The sequence below is a fragment of the Cebidichthys violaceus genome, unplaced genomic scaffold (assembly GCF_023349555.1).
Source record: "Cebidichthys violaceus isolate CVI_PGR_0920_01 unplaced genomic scaffold, fCebVio1.0.p SCAF_10, whole genome shotgun sequence".
Lineage (NCBI taxonomy): Eukaryota > Metazoa > Chordata > Actinopteri > Perciformes > Stichaeidae > Cebidichthys > Cebidichthys violaceus.
Window position 1 is genome coordinate 13,263,507 of NW_027176263.1, and position 25,449 is coordinate 13,288,955.

The following is a 25,449-nucleotide window of genomic DNA, read 5'->3' on the forward strand; positions in this document are numbered from 1 at the left end:
CCAATCAAAAACAAGCTGAGCTGTAAATCTTTGTTTTTACTAAACTAAACCAAACTGAAGTCAGCAATCCCGTCATCCTATTTTTTTTAAAGGGACAGTGTGTTTGGCGGCATTTAGTGGTTTGGTTGCCAATTGCAATCAAATAAATTCCACTCCGCTCACTCCTCTGTGAGGAGTGGTAACGTAGGTAGCCGAGTGCAAAACTCTGGTAAAGCAGTTCGCCTCATTCAGAGGCTATCCTTATGATAATAACACTTCTTTAGGAGCAACAGACGGTGGCTGGCATTACCATGGTTTTACTACTGCTCAGGTTACAGCAGTTCTACAAGCGTGTCGGAGAACTACGGTGGCCTTCAGGTAACTTAAAAACATAAAAAGGCTTTCTGATTATACAGTATTAAAAGCATGTTATGTATATTGTATTCCATTTCTTCTAAAAGATCCACCGAAATTCTACACACTGGCTCTTAAAGTTCATTGCTTATGTTGACAGGGGATTCAATCCAGCAACCATCTGGTTACACAGTCTGTCACTTAAATCTGAGGCCCAAAACAGAGCTCTCTTTAAAAAACTGCAATGTAATGTGCAGCACAGTTTGCTCAAGGGCCCACAGTATTTTTGATACATTTTATTTTCGTTAAACAGAAAAAGCACATGTTGCTTTGGTTCTGACATACTATAAAGCAAGGCAAGTCATTTAAAACCCGCGACACTAACAAGTTGCTTTAACTAATGGCTACAGTGAGTCACTTATCACTGCATGTCTTTGATAACTGCCAACCTCGGGTGTAATTAAAGGTTTGAGGGGTGGTCTGGAGCAATCTGCTGTAGATGTTTTGGCTGCTCTTGTCATCCTAGAAGCCTCTAATGATCTGTCTGGGATTGTGATTGATGAAGCACTTAGCATCGAATCAAAGCACAAGGAACGCTTGCTGCTTGCTAAGCTGTTTGCAAACTAACAGCCACTGTGTTTGCACGATACGAGTCTATTACGGCAGTGTCCTTGATGTGAATTAACGACCTCGGTGTCAACATTGGAAGCCGAACCAAATGCACATTACGAGTTGACTGACATGGCTCAGCAGGAATACATAAGCTATAAACAGCATGGGTCAGTGAATCGGGCAGCGTTTCAATAACATGAAGAAGTTGGCTTCTTCTTTTTTTTTCTGCATTTTTTTAACGCTTTACAGTTTTAATAATGACACAGTCCTTTTCTAGGATTTCTAAGATAACCTCAATGCCAACTGAATCACTATCTTTGTGTTCTCCATTGACTACACAGCCATTCCACACAGCTGTGCACACAGGTGTGACCATCTGGATGAAGCCTCATCACTAAGAAGCTATTCCTAAAAACATCAAGGTGGCTCCTTTGCAGGATAAAAAAAAGAAAAATGCTTTAATTCAATGCTTGCAGCCAAGACATCATCCAGCAGCAACGGAGTGGTTATAGCTCAAATGCAAGAAGCCTGCGGGGAGTGATGCATACAATACAGCCAACAATGTTGTACACTAATCCAACCCACTGAAGCCTTTTTACATCTGGCTCGATCAGAAAAAGAACAATGAACATAAATCTAATGAGATCAGGGACCCGGAAACCGGCGTGTTTCCCAAAATACACATTGGATTATCACAAACACAAAAGGCTCAGAAACAGATAAATGTGTTTTCACACGTATTTTACAGGCTCCTTGTTTCTTTTTTTCCCTTTGTGATTACTTATTCATTTGTTTGTTGATTTATTTTTCATTGCCTCGGGTGCAAGAGGGCATGTGTTTGATGTGCTCTCACGGCAGTCTTTACAAAAGGGGAAGGAGGGCTTCTGCTGCTGCATTCAGGTCAAAGGGAGGAGAAAGAGACGCGTCTGATTATTCGCGGCTGCATTTTAAAAGCCTCTGATTAATCCTTTGAGGCGATGGAGAAAAAAAAAAGGTGAGATCATGGCTAGGAATGCAGAGCTCATAGTAAAAACTGTCTGTGTCGGCATGCGTGAGTAGTGCCGAGAGGACGCACATCTTCCACATGCTAGCTGACCTCTTGCTGTTCTGTTGGAGAACGAATGGTAATAGAGAGGCACTGGTGCAACGTTTCAGAGCTCCTTTTGCACTGCAAAAATGGCTTATCATGTGAAAACATTATAGATATAAGCTTTGTAATGCATGAAACAAGAAAATCCACTTTTCACTTGATGATATTTTTTTAAATAAGGCTGGATCATAGACTGAATATATGAATGGACAACCTGCCTCCACTTCCTCCCGCTATGCAAAAATGATTCCAAAATATCCTGGATAGGGGGGCGGCCATCTTCAGATTTTGACCTCATTTGGGGCCAGAGCTGCGGCATCAAGGTCCCACCCATACACCTGCCCAAGCCAATCACGAGACTAGCAGGGCCACAGCTTATAGTGTGAGAGCCACCTAGCTGCTGTGTTACTATGCATCATGGTCGCTGTTTGGCTAGAAAGAAACAACAACTATCCAAGATATATCTATGAATATATCTATGATCAAATGACCCCATAAAATATATAAGAAGTGGACAAAGTCACCGTTGATGTCACCAATTGGTTTGTGGACTGCTGTTTTGAAGCCTCACGTTCGTTAAGGTAGCCACGCCCTAAAGCATACCCTAGCTTTATGGTCTATTTTAATGGGACCATAATTTACCAAATGAACATCATGCTGAATTGAAGAAGACTTGAGATTGAGACCATAAACTCATGTTTCAATGTTTATGGTAAATACTGAGGTAATAAATCAAGTGAGAAGTAGAGTCATTTTATCATAGACTATATATATATATATATATATATATATATATATATATATATATATATATATATATTATATATATATATGTATATATAACCCATCAGTAGAAAAAGATGTGTTGGAAAATATCTGATTCTTTAACACAAAATCAAAAGGTACTAGCCTGTGTGCATGACATTAACTACTCCAAACATCCAATCACCAAAATTCTGTCCCATGTGACACTAATGGAAGGTGGAAGCACAAGATGACTGTGTTGAGATAACTGAAAAATACAATCTGCAGCTTAAATCAATACATTTTGGGATTCTGGGTTGATTTTGGGAGGTTGAGAAACTATGACGGCGTTTAGTTCTCAACTGCAACAACAAAGTGTTTTGCTCCGGCTCTGATTTGGGCCTCTGACTAGCAACAGCAGCCAGTGGCCATAATGTACACATTGTTACATTATCCAGGACAGTCCAATGTTTCTAATGAAAGTAACATGGACGATGTCATTAAAAGAACATTTTGGGGGAAAAACACTACAAGAACCAGCACTCCCACTCTGAACTCCACAAACATTATGTTTGCTACGACCTAACAAGACACCAATCCTCTCTTTTTTTAGCGCCACTTCAGACTCAGCGCTCGCTTTTTTTCCCCATATGTCTGAGTGCTGATACAGCATATAGACTTTGTGAGGCTCCAGTCACTTCTGTCCCTCAGCCTCTTTTATCCCTCAATCCTCCCCAGCAGCTCTTGTCTATTCAAATCAAGGGCTGGCGGAACAGTGCCAGAAGGCATTTCACTCTGGAATATGAAATCTACTCTCCTTTGGGTGTACAGTAGAGCCCCGAGTCCCCCGCTCTGATCCCTCCACAGCCCAACAACAACAACAGTCAGAGTGCACGTGGCAGAAAGCGTCTCATTTCACTGCTGACTTATAGCATCCCGGGCCCCCAGGAGCCAAGTGTCACACAATTGCTATTTCCAGCCATCGCAGAGATGGGGCAAGAGGGACCAGACAAAAGCAAGAAGGTCTCTCTGAGCTCCCTTGAAGTCTGTCAGTCTTTTTGCCCCCTTCATCCCCTCAGCTGGGAATCCCAGCAAGCGTTTAATGCTTTGCGCCTATTTTGTTCATTCATCTTCTTTTTTCTTCTCCTTTTTTTCCAGGGTTTCATAGCTGCGGCACTTCATAGGGGGAAGGTGACATTTTGACTCCACTAATTTTTCAATGTCATCCCCCGTCACTGTCTGGACTCCATTGTTTCAAGCGCTCTCCGTGAGCCCACTGAAAAGATGGATGAGGTTCTTATTTTTAGAACATTAATTTACGTTACACAAATGAAGCATGCTTCACAAGTGACTCGGGCACCTTCCTATTGCTAATTCATTTCAAAGCAGCCCCTGTGTGCTGCTCCATTTGCAGGCGAGTACAGAGATGTGCAGATAAAGCGTGTTCAAAGGGATAGCACAGACTTCAGACGGAGACGATAACATCGGCTCAGTCCCCCCTGAAGTCTTCTGTAAAGTGAACAACTTAGCCCTTGGGGTGGTTGCTAATCCGCCCGGCCTTGTGGCGGCTGTAACAGGTAAATAAGCCAAACGGAAGGCCGGGAAGGAAAGGAGAAAAATGAAATAAACGACCTCTCAGCATCGCTTCTTGAAATCTATTCCCAAACTTTGTGCTTTTACTTTGAACACTGGAATCTGGTTCAGACCTCATAAAAATGTGAGTCTTGTACAATTAGCACTTTCTGAGCAGTGTGTGTCTACAGCACATAGAAGAGGCCAGCTAATTTTACGTTGATGTGTCAGATACCTGCTTAGTCGGAATGCGGCAAGAGAAAATATTATTCAAGAGTTTTGTGTGAAAGCAGATGCAAACATCTGAATTTAGTACATTTGCTGCTTACCTGCATGAACAAAGATACTTGCCCCCTGTCTTATCAGACTACGTCACAAAGTGAAGCTGCAACATAGAAGAAGCTCCCGTCATCACTCCTCTGTGGGTGGTTTCACATTTATGGCATTTGCCAAAACAAAATTCCGGTGTTAGGTGTGATGACCGGTGTGAAATCTTCTCTGCCTCCTGGAAATGAAGTATTAAGACTTCACAGTAAAAAAAAAAAAACAGAGAGCTGGACTCACCGATGTTAGACCATATGGCTCCCAGTCCCTTTGGTGTCATTTGGTATCGTAAAGTGTCACAGACCCTCCAGGCTGTGCTGCGCGCAGTTTACTGATGTTGCACTGCAGGGTTTTGGGGTTATTGAAGTTCAAACCGTGCTCATACTTTTATCTGCTGAAACTTTAAGGACTCGATTACAGACAAAAAAGTGCAACCCTCAGCGTGAGTCATTTGCTGTGTGCTTGGTTGCCCAAATCTGCTGAAATCACCAACTTTATACTAATAATCTGAAGTATTCACATGTGAAATGTTAATGTTTATTTTAGTATTTTCTATCGTCCATGTGATGTAATAAAGCAGTCCACACCCAGTCAGTTTCAACCACCCAGTGTTTGGTAGATTACCGTTGCAAATTGTGCTCCTGGTGCAGGTTCTCACTAAAACTTTATTACAATGGCTTGAAATAATTTGCCCCAAATCCACCCAGGGGGGTGTTTTCTTCTCAGTAGGACCGCATTATGCAATTTGACCTCGCCCGACAGAAACCGAAGGGGTTGGCATTATCATGCATATAAACGTGTTGTTCACTTATGCTCCTCTGCACATCGCTCATTGATTCAGAAATTGGGAGCAGTTTACATACACACACAATTTTAATGAGTTTCCCGCCTCAGCCAATAGCAGAGGACGTGCATATGTGTGTGAGTGGTGGCCGGTAATGAAGGGGTGTAGCTGGTCAACTTGAACACAGCCTTGTTAAAAAGTCAATTAAAAAGAAACAAAGAGGGAAAAGGGAAGGGAAAGAGCGGTTTCTCCTCGAAGCTGTTTTTTCGATTGCAAGGCAGCCGGGCAGCCTCTGCGAATGAGTGCAAGGATTATTTATAGGCAAAGCCCGGCTCTCTGAAGGGCAAGACGTCTGAGTCCGAGATTATGACTTTCTTTTCTGTGGAATTCAACATCAAACCCAACTGTCGCAATGTACAATTTCACACTTGCTCCCCAATCTTCTCCAGTCCTCACAAGGAAAGAGTTTAGAAGTGAACCAGAATTGCTAAGCTGTGTGTCAGGGTTTTTTGTTGTTTTTTTAAACTGTATGAACATATTTTAAAACAAACAGACACTTTAATTGTTGAAGCTGTGTGTGCTGCATTTTCAATTCAATCAACCAGTGGCATCAGCTGACATTTACAGGGGCAGCGGAGAGGATAGAGCGAACGGATCTGTCAAAAGTCTTCCTCAGTCCGAATTGATGTGTTTTGGCTTTATGTGTTATTTTCAAACATATATTCAACGCTGCAGCAATAATTCTCCATCATTTGCCATTGAGCTGCTCTTTTTTTTTCCCTTCCAAGAAAATCAATGTGTAACTTTGCAGAGAATCCATGTCCCCTGTGACAGAAACAAAAGTGAATTCATCCAAACTCTGATGCTGTTTCCTGCCGCCTGCTGTCCACTGCCTGTCCGTTCATCCTCAGTCCGCTCAGACTTCTGCACCGACATGTCGAAAGAAGGACAGAAGCTGCCAACAGTCAGGCTCAGCTGGACTGTGGATGCGCAAAGGGAGGCTGCTCCTCTTTAAGGGCATGGAGGTTTTGTTTATCACACCACTGCTCAGTGGCCTGTCCTCAGTGAGGCTCTCTTTAGTTATTCTGCTTTGATGTGCTGACTAGATGGGACAGTCTGAGGCTTCTGACCCAATTTTAATTTAGCAGACCATAAACAATTGCCGCCGAGGACACGGTCAAACTTTTTAAAGCAAAGTTTTATTTCCTCTGAACTTTTTGAGAGAAGGAGGGAGGTTATCTCAGGACGCCTTCTTTGCAAACCCCAAAGAATGGAAGGTTTTTAAAACCTTGTCCATCATCCTTGCCCTTACTGAAGGGTACATAAATGTAGCTTTTTGTAGCATTGTTATGTACCTTTTGAAGCGCGTGTATAAGCTGTTTTAAAGGGCCAGTGTTCAGTATTTAGGGGGATTTATTGGCAGATATAGAACAGTTTTAATAATCATGTTTTCATTAGTGTGTAATCAGCTGAGACTACAGCCTGGTCTCACTCCCAGGGTGTCAAACACCGGCACAAGGCACGCTTTAGCATCTTTATGGTACACACCAGGCTTTCGACTAACGATGTAAACCCCTCCGCGTCAGTATTAGACTGTCAGAGCAGTGGACTGTCATGTCTCGCCCTGTCGCCCAAGTTATGTTCTTCTTATTTTAGCAGTTATCTTTATTTCTTGTTTATGTGTCACTTACCTCTCCCCTCGTTTCAGATAACTTCACTTCCTGCCTTTGTGTGCGTTTTCCCAGCACTGTGATTGTCTGCCCCGCCTCTGATTGAATCCACCTGTATCTAATCACCTACACCCCCCCAGTGGATTTAAACCCTGTGATTCCCTGTCTCTGTGCCAGTTCGTCTTAGTCCTCTGTGTCAAGCGTTCCAGCGATTATAGTGTTATGTTCCTGCTTTCTCTGATCTCCGCCTGTTTTTCATCGACCACGCTTTTGCCTGATCCCCGCCTGATTTGTAAGCCTGTTCTGACTGCCTACCAGTGTACCGAACCCCTGCTGTTGAGTAAAGAGTATTTTACTTACAGCTAATCCTGTGTCCTGGTCTTACAATTGAGTCCTGTTTAGTTTTTTCCTGTGGTTTACTTATTGAGAGTGAGAAATTCCTCCAAGGGTGGGAAGAAATGGTGGTAGATGGGACCAACAACACAGGACATGTACTCAGGAGACCGGTGCTCATGTCCTGTGTGTATGATGTTCTGTCGCTGCGAATCACAAGACCGTATGTCCTTAGCTTACATTATGTTACAAGCATACTGATTTTAAGCCAAACTATGATGCATTTCTAACCCCAACCCATTAGTTTGTTGCCTATACCTAAACCATTTCACCATTTCACAACGAAACTTTTGTTTTAGGATACTACACGAAAGGCTACAGTCATATTTTGCAAATTGTGCTTTGTTATAGTGCCCAAGTGGCAAAATATGACAAGAAAAACAAAGAAAGGAAACAAAGAATCGTTGCGTTATTTATGGCTAAGAATGAGCCCTTCATATCTACATACAGATATGGTCCACTTCACAGAGTCCGCCATGTTGCACCACCCTGTTCCTACAGTAGAACGGACAAACCACACTAAAGCAAAACATGACTGTTTTTGGTGTGTTTTAATGCCTTTGAGGAAAGATCTTGACCTGATGGCACCAGATGAAAGTAAGGGGATCCCCAATGTTGTCGGTATTAAAATCCATGCTACGGTTTTCAAGACATTTAACTCAAAGCCGCAGCGCTCACCCTGTTGTTGTTTTGTGTTTGTTCTGGTGAATTTCGCAAGATGTGCTTACAGAGTAACTTAACACCATGGATGAAAAGCAGGGATTTACGGTGACACACCCTGGAGTACTTTTGTCATTTTATAATTTTTCATCATACTTTTTATTTTTAGCATTCAATATAGCCACATTTTGTTTCCACATGTACATTTTTTGATGATTCTATCATGTAACAGCCATCACATAAAAGGAGATTATTTGTAATGTTGCTTGCTTGAATGTTACCTTCAAAGAGCACTTTATATTTCTAAACTCTTTTATGCCTTTTTCAATAAATGGAGGGTTGTGAAGTAAATAATACAACTTTGAATGTCAAGTCTTTTTGGAATGAGGAAGCTGTACTATGCAATCGATTAATGAATAAGAGATAATTACTATATCACTACAATTCCAAACTCAGATTTTGGCCCGCGTTTTGAATGAATTGAATAGATTAAGAGTTAACCCTAACCTTGGTGGGAGATGTCTTGAAAAGAAAAGTTAATGAAGAGGGATGAAATAAAGAGCAAGGAATAGATTCAGTATCAGTGCTGAAGATGTGTCAAGGCACATTTTAATTGAAATACAGATGATGATACAGAGAAGTACTTCAATAGGAAGAGTGTGGCACTGCATCTTCTAGTGTAAGCCGTTTACTCTCCACTGGGACCTCGGCAGATGTTTGAACTCATCCTCCTGTGAAGAGGTTAGATGAAATAGCACAAGAACCTTCACTTTTGCAGGCTGGTTATTATGATAAAAAAATATCTTCCCCAGTGCTGCTTTACACTATTTATAAATCCTAGAAATTCATCCACAATGCCTTCGCAGTGAAAAGCATCCCAGAGGGTCAGGGTTATGCAACACATTCTTCCTGAATTTTACTGAAATATGACTCCACTTAAAAACCTCCTTTTCCTATATTTGCATATCCTAAATGCACATCTTTGTCTTCCATTTCGTATCCTGTTTAATCTTTTGATGCACAAATTGCATGTCAAGTTGCTATCCTTAAGACTTCCACCCTGGTTGATTTGGCAGCCCCCGTGGTTACCGTGGTAACAGCAAGTGCAGTTTAATACTTTGGTGAACACTGGCTTTTGAAGATAAGTCTGTCAGAGACACAACAGAAGACCAGCTGGTGTGTTATGGCGCAGCCAAGCAAATTCACATTGTTTAAATAAAGATGTCGGTCAATGATAATTGCAACAGTGATCTGATTTCATGCAGTGGTTTTCCACACAAAACCAGGGCAATGTAGAGTGAGTTGCCTTGCTGAGAATTTGGAAGTGCTCCTTCTTGTTCCACTACTCCCTTTCCAAAATGAAGATGCACGGTAACAGATTCTGATTGATGAATGCAGTTAGTGGTAACCGCAGTGATTTCCTGAAGCTGCTTCAAAAGAAATGCCACCTCATGTTTCACCACTTGGATGCTTTTAACGTCAAGCAGCGGCTGTGGGAAAAATTTGGGTGAGCATCAGCGGTGACCGTAACAGCTCTGATACAATGTAATGAAAGTAATTTGTAACCAGTGAGACTGAGATATGAGATAAAATGATGCTGGATTATTTAATGTGTGGGCATCGTTTTTCTGTGGATCTCCTATTCCCCCCAAAACTACTATACAAAATGTAAATACATTGGATGGCTATTGCAGAAAAGATGCTGATCATATTATGTAAAATATTATTCTAAAATATTAATATTAAATATTATAAGCATTATCTTATCAAATATGGGCTAATTTGCATACAGTAATCTGAACATCGGATAAAGCCAGGTTCAAAATTCTAGTTTAATTTTGTTGACGTATTAGAGTCAACGGTTTTTACAGAGGGGATATTTCTTTGTATCCCTCCAGAAATCAGAAAATAATGTCAATCGGCCATACAAAAAAAAACTATTTTCGCCATGTTTTTATGAACAAAATGTTGTTTAAATCAGGCTATGAATGATATTTGACCATCCCTCCTTTTAAAACATTTAGAATACAGATAGGGATGAAACTGGAAAGTTTGATGATTGTAAGTGAGATTTCTGGCTCAGAGTCTGAGAAAAAATCTATTTCAGAGAAAACAGAGAATACATTTTGAAGACACTAAAAGTGAATAGGGTCCAAAGCTGATCTATCACCATGACAGTTCCCCAGTTAATTACTTACATGAAGACAATTATTTTTTTGTATTAAAAGTTTTATGAAATTCTATATTTCAATATGCAAATGAGGCCTTATCTAATTTCGGAGAAATCTACAGACACAAATAAACAAAGTAGTAAAATAAACAACTAAATGATGTTTGCTTTCCACCAGTCTGAAGTCTGGAGTGCCTGAAAACCAATGTTTTTGCCTGGAGTGTCTCACGTGAATGAATTCAGTTTTCGTTTCTTTTGTCCCTGAGGTCTGGAACATTTGTTTTGGTAAAGACAGGAGTGTTACGATGCAACGCCAAGAGGATCATCTCTAAGCTGGAACCATTCTCAACTGTTGTCACAGCAACACTTTATGCAGGACTGAACATACTGAACATACTGTTAAACGGTAAAACGTTTCCCTCTTATCTCACAGGAATAAGTCAATTATGTGACGTTGATGGAACTATATCTTGCATGCTCCTTGCATTTACATTTAACAATGATCCATACAACACTGTGGACCAAAGAGGGACTTTTATAGGTCAAGTTGGAGCTTATTTAAGGGGTAAGGTGACACACTATTATGAAATTTTACTTTAGCTAATAATCTGTTCTTTCATTTTATTTCTGTGTAATTAATGCGGCCATTTAGTGTTTGGTTTCACTTTGGGGTTTATATATTTTATTTTCAATAAATGTTCCATTTCATGTAACATTTTCGAACCATATTGGAATAAAGTTAGCCCTCAGGTTTGTGGGTTGAAAAACCAAATCGATCCTCTTTTAATCTTTTGGTAGCTAAAGTGCATTTAAGGTAATTTAATTTGAATCTGCATCCAACTGTTTCTTTAATCCCTGAGGTCAAGATCCCATTTCGGTAAAGGCGGGGATATGAAATTGTATTGCCAATTTTTCCTATGATGGAGCCCTCTTTACAGCGCTGATCTTGGACCCACACCCTCATCTTGATATTTCACACAGACTCGACAGCTATTAGCTAGAAAAGTGGGTCCTGAGGTTTAGGCTACACCTCTCCAGGCCACAATCTAACACCTCCTCTGTGTAGCAGTGATGGGCTGATAAATAAATCACATCTGTCCTCTCCCAGAACCACTTTCGCGCATGTGTGTGTGTGTGTGTGTGTGTCTGTGTGTGTGTGTGTGTGTGTGTGTGTGTGTGTGTGTGTGTGTGTGTGTGTGTATATATACACTGTATAGGTGTGTGTGTGTGTGTGTGTGTGTGTGTGTGTGTGTGTGTGTGAGGCATCTTGATTGGGTGTGTATGTATGACAGCCCCAGCAACACCTGGCCTCCCCAGCAGGGAGCCGTGTATCTAATAATGAGAGAAAGTGTCAGGGACACAGAAGGTGCATCCAGCAGAGAGGAGGCGTACAAAGACGACCACAGACTCCCTCCTCAAGCCGCTACCTAACCCCACACATCTTGTCCCCCTTTTTCCCACCACACAGGGGAGGGAAGAGAGATAATCACATTTTCTGTCAAACTGAATAGGCGATGGCAGCTCCGGGAAAAAAACAAAACTAGAGCGATGCAAATGTGCCTGTTTATTTTAGTTTTTTTCTGCAAGCATCAGCCGTCATAGCAGCTCAGGTTTCACTGGAGCAGTGACTCCTTGCTCCCTGGAAGCTACCCATGACACAAACCCTGGTCATTTGATTGACAGCTCGTTACCCTCCCCTTAACACAGACAACAACCTTGGGAAAATAGAGGTAAAGCTGGCGGAATCAAGCTCTGTTTCGTGAGTGTTCTCGCCGAGCTGAGATGAGGAGAGGCTCGGGCACAGAGGTGGAAAATGTCTTTCATTTCTGATAGCCGAGCCGAATTTATGTTCTGTGACTTTAATCTTCATAAGACAAGAGATAAGATTAATGAGTAGCCTCCCATGAGATTCTACATTTTTGTTAATAAAACCATAAAAGGAACCACAGCCAACTTTTTAGCTTCTGATGGCTTCTCAGTTATTCAAGGGCAAGGTTGTTGTTTTTTTAATCTTGATGATTTATCACTCTCTCTGACTTGAGTAATTACATTGACTGCTGCTATTACTTGAGAAAAATGTATATGAATAGTCTTCCACAATACATTTTAGCGCTGTTCCCAGAAAGAGAGTCAGCGAGTCAAGGCCGTGGCGAGTTGATCTGCGCTGGGTCAGCACGACCTGTGTTTTGGGTTAACCTTCATCAGATATTTGCTGTTGTTGTTGTGCCGCCGCGAGATTCTCAAGGATGCGGCAGACAGTTTCAGGCTTACAGTATAGTATTTTGGGAGCACGCGTTTGTTTGAGGACAACTTGAGCGAAGCCGTGATAGCGTTGTCTGAGAAAAGAACGCCGCGTGCATTCAGGGGCGGAAGCTAAGACGAGTGCGAGGCCTCAAAAAACAGCCGTGCACACGCACATGCGCACACCCTGCAACCTTCATCCCCACGGTACAGCGGTATCAGAGGAGTCTGAGAACTCCCTGTTCCCTGGAGAAGGCCCAGCAGACGCCCCACCGCCCACCTTATCTCCGGGTTCCCACCACCGGCGGAAAGGAAGGTCTTTCATACGACTGTTATCGCCAGACTAGAAGGGAGAGAGGGAGGCGAGGGAAGGGGGAGGTGAGAGCCCCCGTCGCGCAAGGCCGCCTGAGAGAGAGAGAGAGAGAGAGAGAGAGAGAGAGAGAGAGAGAGAGATCTCACCTCACTCGGGCTGAGATTCACAGAAAGGAAGAGAGAGACGAGACAGGAGAAATGTCAAAAAACTAGAAACAGCCTGCCGAAACCTCACATCTCCCCACTGCAACCCCAGCACAGCACGGGCACCACTTGAGGTTAGATATAGAAAGGCTCCACATTTCCATTTCTGTCGACAAGCTCTGATGTGTCACTATTTACGTCTGAGCCGGCTCATACCTCGACACACACCTAGACCGAGCAGATGCTGTTCATTTATCTGCGCTAGGAAGAATACTATTTGTGTAAGAGTGTGTGTGCATGTCGCATGTGTTAGCATAAAACCCCAGTTATACTTTCTGCAAAGAGAAAACACAGGTTTCTCCCTGCAGCGAAACCCACATTCTCAAAGCCCCTCAAAGTTCCCCTTTTTTGGAATATGTTTGATGGGCACAGAAGTGTCATGTCTGATGGTGCGACGTCACTTCGCCCGTCCTGACACTCGAGACGCTCGCAAATGCGTTAAGCACAAATCAAGCAGGGAACTCACCCCAGGTACATAGGGTCACAAATGTAACTAATACATTTCATTACTTATGTTGAGACAAAAACAAAAGTTTTTTGAAATTGTATATTCAAACATGTAAATGAGGCATTATCTAATGCTAACTTTTGGTGAATTTAGGATAAAAACAACATATGGAAATAGAGCGAGTAGTAAAATATACACCTAAATGTGTATAATGGATGTTTCTTTCCACTAGTCTGAAAGAAGACAAAATCTTGAAATTGACCTGTACATAAAAAAAGAATAATGTGTTTGCCTCTTGTCACAAGAGGACATGAAACTGTGTTTGAATAAAGGTGTTGGTTAATATTCCAAAGCAAATACAACATACATATATTGTACATATATATAATGGACAAAGACAACTGCCCATGAAACAGTTGTCTTTGTCACAAACACAAAAACAAACTAACAAAATATGAACTATCATATCCATCCTATTTTGACGTTGACATACAATAAAACAAATGTTTGTTGCATGATGGAGACTGTCACCTGTCACCATGTCAGACATGTGATAAATCAGACTTGGATGCCATTTGAATGACAGCTATTGAGTCACAAGGTACTCACAGGGATCACCAATTCGGCAAAGTGGGCAGCCGCCCAGGGGTCTCGGACTCTTTGGGGCCCTGAGGGCCCCACGTTGTTTGTTTGGCAATTACTCTGCGCTAATTTGATCAATGAAAACCTTTGTGCAGCAGAGGAGTCAAAGGCACAGAGATGCAACCCGGGGAGACTGAGCGATGTGCGAGCACTAAATATTTCATTAAATGGCTTTTGATCTTTAATTGGCATATTAGTGCACCATTAGCCATGATCAAACCAAACAGAGCCATTCAATGGCATCAACGCCACATTAAAGCGGCGTTGATGCATGGTTACTCCGTAAGAGTCAGTCAACTCAATACAATAGCGCACCTTCACTCACTGTCAGCTCTCTGCTCTCAGCTCTGTATTGTCAGTTTTACTCGCTGCACGGCTTATTACAGCTCCCTCCAGAGATACAAGAGAAGATGCACGTGTGCGGAAAGATACAGTACATTGTCATCGTTCACTTACCCAACAAAACAAAAACTTACCGAGCGGAACAACAGAACCCTTATTCAAATCTCTGTTAACACAAGCCGATCCTCTCAAAGCATTAAGGAAGCTAGTTCTACGATTCATGTCTTTGCTCTGCAGTTAACAGCTCGACTCATTTATATTTTATCTCACATTTAAGGGTCTTAGGTAACGTCTTTATTCTTGGTGACTTACAATGACGAAGCAGATAGGGTTCTGGGTGTCTTATGCCGCTGTCACACATGTGGCCCGGGAATAGTATGGCCCCAGGAGGCCTCATCCACAAAAAATGTCTCACTGGAGGGTTATTTGAACGGTTCATATTCATGATAGAGGACAGTGTGATGGCATAAACAGAAATAAATATTGTGGAATAGCCGTGTATGGCACTCTCAAAAACAACAAGAGAATTACATAACTGACACTGTTTGAAGGGTGTCAAATGTCTCTTAGCCACTAAATATGCCACACAAAGTAAACACTTCATGAACAAAAAGGGGCTTTCACTCCACGGTGTGAGTGGATAACTGCCAAAGTGAACTTGATCCGATGTGGGTGTTATCAGATGGAATGCCTGTTAATGGCTTTTGTCAGCTGTGAAAGAGGTTTGACGATCGGCATTTTGGTATGTGAGTTTTCAAAGCGGCATGAGACATAATGGTCAGCATCCAAATTATTGGTGCATTACTGTAGTTAAAGGAATTTCAAAATTGTTAGATATGACATGATGATTAGTCTGGAACATAACAACATACACTGACAAAGAGATCAATAGCACAGATTTAGACTGAAAGAGGTGTGTGACAGATGGATACAGTGCATCAAGGGCACTAAAAAGTTTTCGAATTAGCTTGCAATTTAATTCAGCTTTTTAATAGCGTTTGCAATTGTGATGTCTTCATATGTAAGTGCTTGTTTTGCCTCAATTTGCTACTCCGCTTTGTTTGAAATAAGTGAGTATTAACAATGCTGCAAGGATGAAGTCCAACCCCGGAAGTTAGCATTGCACTGGTTCCCTCGGCCAAAACATGAGATTGTTCCAATGTATTTTGCATTATTGCAGAAAATAAGCTCTGTGGCAAACACATTTTTATAATATTTACACATGTTATTAAGTAAAATACTCTTCACAAATGAAAACCACTTTCAAGATGCATGACTGCAATCACCAGAAGTAAAAAGCTAACGGTAGACTATTAACAAACTGCACCAAGGTCGCATGACTTCTCATCACCACCACTAAGCTATACGTTTTGTAGTCTCACTTAGCTACTTGTTAGCAACCGCCTTATTTAAGACGCATAAAAGCTTCAGAATTCAAAAGTGAGGTATTTACTGATGCTGAAGCTTGTGTTAATCACAGACTTTATTTCAGGCATCTAACCGAAAACCCTGTAAAGAAAAAACATTGACTTCAAGACGAGGGAACCGAAAGTGCTAAAATGCTTTCCAGGTATTTGTACTTCTCCCTGCAGCACTCTATTACAAAAATACCATGCTTAATAAGTTAAAGAAATAGTTAATTTGGGAAAAAGTATAATTCACATTTTTGAAAACCACTAGACTGCCTATGAAGCTAGTTAGCTTAGCTTTAGCATAAAGGCTGCCTGGGGAAATAGCTAGTCTGACTCTGACCAAAAGTAAAACAGTGAAATAAATTAGAAGTAGTCATCCTACCAATACCTGTAAAGCTAACAAAATAGGTCTTGTTCATTAATCTACACAAAGTCCCCGTCTGTATGCTATGCTAAGCTAACCACAAGTTTTTAGCATATGGACATGAAGGCTGTATCATTTCCTCTTATCAAAATCTCGACAAATACGCAAATTTCCCAAGAAGTCAAATTATACCTTTATTTAAAAAACAAATAATGGCCTGGGTCATGTTTGGTGAGGAGTTGGTTTTAAACCTGTAAAGTATTTTGGGTCGCCTAGTAATTTGTAGTAGCTGCACAATGAAATTACTTCATGAAAAGGATATATCATTTACACAAAAACTAAGATTTAGCCTCAATGTTCCTGAGTCTTCCATCACTCCTTCTTATAAGACATTGTAACATTTCTTTTTCCCCATTCACTTATATCCAGTGGTTGAAAAGCTACTCACTCTTTCAACCTCACTCGAATGAACGACATTACGCTCTTCATGCAGAATAATGAAGCGTGCTCCTGTTTCTCGTGGAGAGAGTTTTGTTTAGTATGGAGGAACAAGCATGCTCGAGGGGGCCTGGGCCCTCATCAGCATTGCTGAGCAGCCGGTTGAGATAGAGAGAGGGAGAGAGCGTATACTGGGCCGACCCCACTGGGAGCAACCTGGGGACTGGCAGCCTTTTGAAGTGGTAATTTGTCCGAACTCGAGGGAGGGTCGCCAAATTGAAATGTCTTTTGACAACGTCACACAGCCACCGTTGTCGTCTGATTGAGCCACCTTCAGGGAGAGAGGAAGAGAGTGAGACAGAGAGGACGAGATTGAGACATAGACAGAGAGAGAGAGAGAGAGCGAGAGCGAGAGAGAGAGAGAGAGAGAGAGAGAGTAACAAGGACAGAAGGAGTCATTTTGCTGGATTTATTTTTATTTATCATTTCATCTCACTGTTACTGTTAAGAGGAGGCACTACAGGTGAATAGGGTAAACATTTTAAATAATAGGTTTCACCATGAAGCGTCTCCAGTTGACATCTTACATTAAGACAATTCTGTTTTGAAATGCAAGTTTTCTGAAATTGTTTAAATATTCAAATGAACCATTATCTTACCAAATATGTGCAAAATTGAATACATTTCAGGATGCAAATCTGAACATTGGATAAAGCCTTTCATTTTGTTGACATATTGTATTAAAAGGCTTTTACAGAGGGAATTTGAGATTTTTCTTTGTATCACTCCATAAATAGAGAAAGAAAATACCATTAACAAATGTATATTTTTGCCATGTTTTTTGGATGAAATTATTGTATAAATTATGCTATGAATGAAATTTGAACAAACCCTTCTGTAAAAACCATCAGAATATAGATAGAATAGGTGAATAGGGTACAAAACACGACTAGATCTCACCATGAAACTTTTCCATGTTGCTTACTTACATTAAGACAATTATTTTTTCCAAGATTTTACAAGATTTCTGAAATGTTATGTTTTAACATGCAAATGAGGCATCATCTAATACTAACTTCTGTATGTATCGTGGATGTTTTCCTTCCTCTACTCTGAAAGAAGACAAGTTATGGAAGCAAAATAGCCCCAAATCTCTAAATTCACCATTGCATCAACACAATGTGAATCTAAAATGGCAGGGTGTGTGGTGACACAAGCTCTTATCCGTTGTCTTTAGGTTTTCATGAATTTTACCCCACCCCCACCCTCCGAGTCATTTTTTGGTGTAATTTTCTTATCTTATCTATTGCTATTGGAAAAAAAAGAGAAAAATCTAGTGGCATAACATGTTTTGCCTGCAATCAGCTTCTGCTGCTGTCGCTCTCTTTGCCAGTGACTCTGTGCCAGATACAGTAAACGCCTGGAGTCAAAGGGGAAAAAGAAGAAGAAGAGGTGGTTGCAGGCAGTGTGCTCCACAGCCCTGAATGATATGAGCACATGAATTAGAGTCATGAGAACGCTTGAGGTCAAACCCTGCCTGGTTTCCATTACAGCTGGCTGTGAACCACAAATAGATTCCTGCGCAATGCAGAGATCAGAGACGGACAGTTTACAAACATACATGCAGTAAAACGAAGCCGGAGACATTCATTTAAATGTAAAACGAGGTTATGCACTTGCAATGGTCACGCCACACAAATGTGGTAGAGAAGTACTGTCTTCTGTGTGGTTTAAATCTGCTCAGTTTTATGCATCTCGTTTCAGAAGCAGGGGCTCCTGTAATCATTGTTTTATTCAACTGCTCCTTGTAGTGCTCTTCGTCATCCTCCTCTCTCAAACACACCTATGCAGAACAGATGAAAAGAGCCTCAATTGCTCAGGGGTGAGGAGAGCTTTTAGCCTCGGCATGCCTGAACTCATGGGCCTCCTATTGGGAGCCAGGTGGCAGCGTGGTGGCCCGACTCCCCAGAGGACATGGTTGAGGTGCTTGTCTCACCTCCCCATGGCCTTATTCTGTCAGCCCCCCTGCCTGATGGAGATTGGGCCCTACATGAGGGGCTCAGGGAAGCCATCTGTTTTAACATCCCCAGCATCCTGCACCAAAGCACAACGCAACGCGGAAAATGGAGGGAGGGGGAGGTTAAGATTCGCTAACTGCTGGGAGAAGGAAAGGAAGAGGGAGACACAGGGATCCATGCTCACAGCCTCATGGAGGTGTGCAACAAAGTAGCATTTTCACATTGAAAGGAATGTTAGAATAACAGCAAGCACTGACTAAGCAACTGAACGCATTATTTCTATCTAAATGACTTTGGGCTAGTGTTGTTCACATAGGAGATAAAGGCAGTTATCTTTCATTGTTCACTGTAGTAAATGCAATACTTTGTTTCCCTAAAGTTAATACGTCTTGAACATTCAATATTTCATACTCGGACTTTTCAAAGCATGGTCCCAGGGCAACTTTAACTAAAAAAGTCACACATAAATAATTTGCAAATGATGGCAAATGCTTTACTGCCAAAGGAAATTGTTCAGCCGATGTGCTGCTTCTCGTCAATGTTACCTCAAAATACTGCCCTTGGTTTGACCGTTCCAGTTATTAGAGATGAGAAATTCAGTTGTATGTGTTGTTTATTATTTGCCATTCAATTTTATATTTCAGTTAATATTTGAGATATTTGGCCTTGAATCAAAATATTGGACACAAACTTCACATTTCAGACTGGTCTGTGTTGTTAGACCCTTGGATTAGTTTGATACAAGTCAGACAGTTTCTCATAAAACTGACTCAGAACTATGTTTCCATGGTAACAATCATGCCACTGGTGAGTGGCACCAAACGACAAAGAAAGAGGAAACATGGCTCATTATTTGTCGTTTTACGATGATATTTTAGAGTGAGCAATGAGAAGGAAAAGAGCTTTTAGACAGCTCAGCAAGACAGCAGCAAGCTGGGACATGTGAAGTCTGCTTATTAGTTTGCTCAAAGGCAAAGTCAACGTCTATCTTGGTGATGACACTAGATGGAAAGGTCATTAAGGTTCATCACCTTAATGACACATGTACATGTCTGTACAAAAAAATGTGAGCTAATCCATCTTGTAGCTGTTGAGATATTTCACCAGATAAATGCATCTTTTTTAACTTCTGGTGCCACGAGATGAAAAGTCAGGCAATCCCAAAGTCATGAGGGTTCATCCTCTGGAGACCACGGACATCTGAACCAGATTGTATGGCAATACATCCAATAGTTGCGGAGACATTTGACTACAAGCAAAAAATGCCAATCCCATGGTGGCATTAGAGGAAAAATAGGGCATCACCAAAAGCAGTAGGCTTTCTGCTCTGGGGACCATGACAACTACTAACATCTATTAAATATAACTAGAGATATTTGACCAAAGTGGTGGACAGACTGCTAAGCTGCTACAGCATGGCTCATAATACCCTCCTCACACACTGACTTACATGATGTATCTTGAAAGTGATTTGCACATCATTCTTTTGTACAAATAAACAAATGGCTCAGCAAGTATTTTTTTAGCCAAACTCAAACTCTGTTTGTAGCTAATGAGCATAACAGATCCCCCAAATTGCCAATTGGAGCCAAAATGACAACTACAGGTGTTTGTTATGTCGCAATTCAGAAAATATCACATCCTCATCCTGTCAAAACTGTCAAATCCTTAAACCGCGTCTCGCCTGTGCAGTTGTGTTGAGTGAACTCGCTCCTGCTCCGTGGCAGATGCGTTTAGAGGAACAAGCAGCTTTTGTTGCCTTTTTTTTCTGCTTAACTCTGCAAAAATTGCTCCGCTCAAAAGAAACACTCTGCAAAAAAAAACAGAAGACTGGATTTAAAAAGCCACATGTTAAAGTGTACCCAATTAAAAGCAGCCCCTCGTGAGACACGGAGGAAATGAGTCCGACGTTTTGATGAGGGGGAGGATGTGCTGCATTAGAGTACACTTGTTTGCCATTGTCTTGTTGTCTTGTAGCCGTTTGTTTTGCAGAGTAGAGGAGGATGCTGTATCTTGGATTCAATGCATAAGTGCAGTACATATTGCAGGTCTCTCCATGACTACTGCACACTCCTTCCATCAGAGCACAAATATGCCCTTGCTCATCGGACCATGATCAAATAGTTTGTGTTTATCTCACCAGAAGGGCACGGCTCGCAGCACCGCTCTGATACTGTCAGCGCGGGTACTACACTTCACTGCAGGCACTGGTTGTGCCACTCATCATACAGTCATACACTGTAAACCTTACAGACACGTTATCCTGAGTATGCTAACATTACAATTACATTATACTGTATACAAATAGTGTTTGACCTCAGTCTGCTGCCAGTCAAGGCTGGAAACTGCTACCACCAAGTGGTGGTTTGGAGGATTGATATTTATACCTGGCTTGGGGAAAAAAAAGGTCAGAGCTTCTGTGTCACAATAATGTGTTCTTATAATAATCTTGTCTGCATACCACGAGTAAAGCCACTGTCTTAACACTCCAAAAAAGAGCGCATTTCATTACTAATACAGGCATAAATGAATGACATTTCTATTCTTGCATGCTCTGTCCAGCAAGCAAGACCCCACAAATTATTAAAAAACAAATCTAGAATCAAACATAAATATTGACAAAGAGGCCAAAGCTAAAGAAAACCAGTTCAAATATTTCTTCACAGCACAATGCATAAATCCGGAACAACTCATGCAATGCATAAAACCAAAGCTGGAGAAATTTGAATAAATTCATGAAATAGTCTTCCCTCCTTTTTCAGGCCTTAGGGACAAAGTCAAACACTTCCAAATTCAACCATTTGAGGGGTTTTGTTTAATCCTGTGTGCACCAGAATATTCCAATATATTTCGTAAAACATTTACACTGAGAAGTCAAAAAGGTATGGACAACAGAAAAGAAAATTGAACTCACTTCTTCCCAAAACAGACATCTCACATAATTCCTCCTGAATCTGAATCTAAACTGTGTAACTGAAGATCTTTGGCTTTTATAAAAGTGAAACGTAAGCTATGATTCAGGGCCATACTTTTGTTTCATATGCATATGCCTTTCATTTTGGTTTGAATTGAATAAAAGCTTGCTTTTGATGGTGTTGACACTAAAACATCAGCCTCCTACATGATTGAGTTGGGGCAGCACACATTTTTGTAATGTCAATATATATATTTTAACATATGCAGTCATAGAAACAGCTTGTAAAGAATTTAATACTATGCAACTCTCTTTGTGGTGCTCATCATCGGCGTCTTTAGCCCAGACACACAGAGACTCTTACTGGTTTGGTGCAGTGTGAGATGACCTCAACATGGGCCAACACGATCATCGAAGATAGATCTCCCTCTACTAAACTCTGTGATGTATGACTGCTGCCCTTACCGGTGCGAACTCAGAGGCTCAGAGAGAAGAACACAGTTTCATCTTTGCCTGGCTGCACACGGCCTTGACATGCCATAGCACTCCCAGAACACACAGAGTGTGTGTGTGTGTGTGTGTGTGTGTGTGTGTGTGTGTGTGTGTGTGTGTGTGTGTGTGTGTGTCAGTGTCTCACTTCAGCACACCCTGAGAGTCCTTGTCTAGAGACCTTGAGTGCCAAAAAGCATGGGGGCCCCTCTTCTGGGAGAGGGGGGGGGGCAAAAACAAAAACAAAAACCCTGAACAGATAAGAAACTTCTCCACCGGCGGGAACGAGCCGTCCTGAACGTTTCCCTTCTTCCCCGCTCTGCCTCTGACGTCTAAGGCGTGTGTAGATAATAACACTGTCAACCAGCGTAACCAGACAATGAACTTTGCACAGTTCTTTCGAGCTATGTGTTTTTCAAATGATTGTTTTTCCCCCCTCGGGAGGCATCTGTGGTGTCCACAGGTGTGTCGCCATGGCTCGAAACCAAGGAGGGAGGAAAAGTGCTGAGTGAGCACAGACAATAGCTACACTGTCTTCCTCAAACATCTTCAAGGTCCCTGTGCAGGGATAAATGGCCAAGAGGAGGTGCCTTCCCGGGAGAGACTCATCTGGAGCGTTACGGGGTAAGTCCTCTTCACGCCTCATTCATTTCATGTACCTTTTTCTTTCATTTCTTTTCTTATTATTGGAAACTAGAGAAAAATCATCTGAACTTAATGGAACAGTTTACCTCAAAATCAAAAATATGTGTTTTTCCTCTTAACTGTAGTGCGATTTGTCCATCTAGATTGAATTGGTGTGAGTTGCCTAGTTTTGTAGATATCATCCGTAGAGATGTCTGCCTTCTCTATAGAATGGGACTTTATGACACTCGGCTTGCGGTGCTCAAAGGTCATGATCTCTCTCCAGACATCACGACCCGGTTCCTCAAGATAATCCACAGACCTTGCTGGGAGCAGTTTCATGTAGGAACTATTTTCTTTCAACCATTCTTCCGACATGAAACTGCTCACAGTGAGGTCTGCGGGTTATCTTGAGTCACCGGGTCATGATTTCTGGAAAGAAACATTGCTATCGAGTTTCTCAAATGTATTTTTTTTTTTTACGCTTTGAGCGCCACAAACCGAGTGCCATATAGTCCCATTATATTCTGGAGATGGAAGACATATCCAAGGCTGATATCTCAATACTCGGCAGGTCACGCCAGAACAATCTAGGTTGACAAATAGCACTACAGGAAAGAGGAGAAATATCTATTATGTTGTATGTATACACCTGTTGTATGTGCAGTCATGTATCTGACCAGCTTTTTCCCTCCCTGCCCTCCAGGCTCCGGCGTGCAGCGACAGGGCAACAGGGCAACAGGGCAACAGGGCAACAGGGCAACAGGGCGACAGGGCTCTTTGCACTCGCTGTTCCTTTTTCCTATGCATATACCTTTTTCAGACGTAACTTTAAAGAGGTATAGGGCATGGGAAAATGGGGCTGCAGAGGTTTTCCACCGAGCAGACAACCATTTCATCATCCTCTCCACAAGACAGTTGTCCTCGAAGCGCACACACACACACACACACACACACACACTGGGCTCCATGGACTTACTCTATAGAGGCGTGTATTCTGACACACTGACCGCAGGTGATTTTTGTGTCTCTGTGATTTGTTTTTGTGTAATATCATACTCAAATTTTGTCATATTCACTCATGATGTGTCAAGTGTGTGTGTGTGTGTGTGTGTGTGTGTGTGTGTGTGTGTGTGTGTGTGTGTGTGTGTGTGTGTGTGTGTGTGTGTGTGTGTGTGGAGTGAGGTGATATTGCATTTTTGCTACATTCTTGTTAATTTAAAAGTGTTTTGGAATCTGTTTGCTTCTGAATAATTTGTTTGCTGTTGTTAGTTAATAAAGAAATCTTGCCATTAAATACTGGATTTGACATTTATGCATTCTGACTTTTTAGACAATATGTAACATGATCTTTCGGTTGAGACAATACAGACATATTAACAGTTTTTACATTTTAATTTTTACTCGCACAGAAATGACTTAGGGTGGTGATACACTAGGCAATTTTTTGGGCAACTCTGATGGGCAACAGTACCCAAGAAATTGCCTCAGTATTGCTGCTTTAACCCCATAAAAACAAGAAGTTTTGAACAGATTATGCCATTTTTCTTCTTCACTTTGTTGTTTGTGGTTGTCTGCTCATTGTGTTACCAACAAATAGCTTAGGATCTACTAAAGCCCCCATTTGTTCTTATATGTTTTCAAGCCTAAGACAGTCAGTATATAGTATATCATAAAAGCATCGATTTCACTCTTAATGAAAATTAAAACAAAAGGCAGTGGTGGAAGAAGTACTCAGATCCTTACATGAAACACAACAACAATATATACATACTCCATTGCAAGTTTTGCAAAAATTAAAATCAAAATCAGTAAAAGTATCAGCAACAGTATCAGCAGCAAAATGTACTTAAAGTAGCATGTCTGCATGACATATTGATACAGATTGTTAATGCATAAGTATTATTTTACTGTTGCAGCAGCTAAAGGTGGACTTGAAAAGGAGCCCAACTAGACACTGCTTTTGATGGTGGTAAGCCAATAGGTTGGGGGCCACTGGTTTAGTGTTGAGCAATGCAATACAATACAAACACACATGTACATACGTGCATACGTGTGTGTTTATATTGTGTTACATATATATATATATGTAACATAATACAAACACACACGTACATACGTGTGTGTTTGTAGTTGGAATAGAAGTACATCAAATGGAAATTCTCAGTACAGGGACCTCAGAATTGCACATTACCTTCCACCACAAAGTGTGGAAATGTGACTTCTGTGAGTTTTCAGACTAAAACAATAAAAAAAAAAAAAAAATTGTGACTGACTCACACATTTCTCTATTTTTATCCAGATTCAAATGGCATTTCAACACTGTGGGCTTGATTCCATCACTGTAATCATCAGTTGGTGTTGCAGATCTCATTAGCGGCTCTCTCTCTCGCTGAACTCCTGGACAACCTTTGGCCTCTCCCGGTCATCCAGCCTTGGCTGTGCTCCGTCTGCTGCCATCCAGCTGCAGCTGTTAGCTCCGCTTCACCCGGCCACTCACCTGGTTCCAAAGGATCAGTGAAACACTCATTGTCATTCAAGTCACCAAATGCTCTGCCCTCCCTTTACAATGGATCATTTATTGATGCTCATGTTGCCATTAGTGCCGGGAAACTGTCTCAGTTAATGCTGCAGACTGAGGCCTTGCAC

At 41.5% G+C, this 25,449-nt stretch overlaps 1 long non-coding RNA gene across 1 annotated transcript; it reads left to right on the plus strand.

Moving 5' to 3' along the window:
- Positions 1 to 22,491: 22,491 nt before the first annotated feature.
- On the plus strand, positions 22,492 to 24,097 carry LOC137877990 (uncharacterized). Its single transcript, XR_011103584.1, has 2 exons — positions 22,492 to 22,800; positions 23,507 to 24,097. It is a non-coding gene; the product is annotated as an uncharacterized lncRNA (long non-coding RNA).
- The last annotated feature ends 1,352 nt before the right edge of the window (positions 24,098 to 25,449 follow it).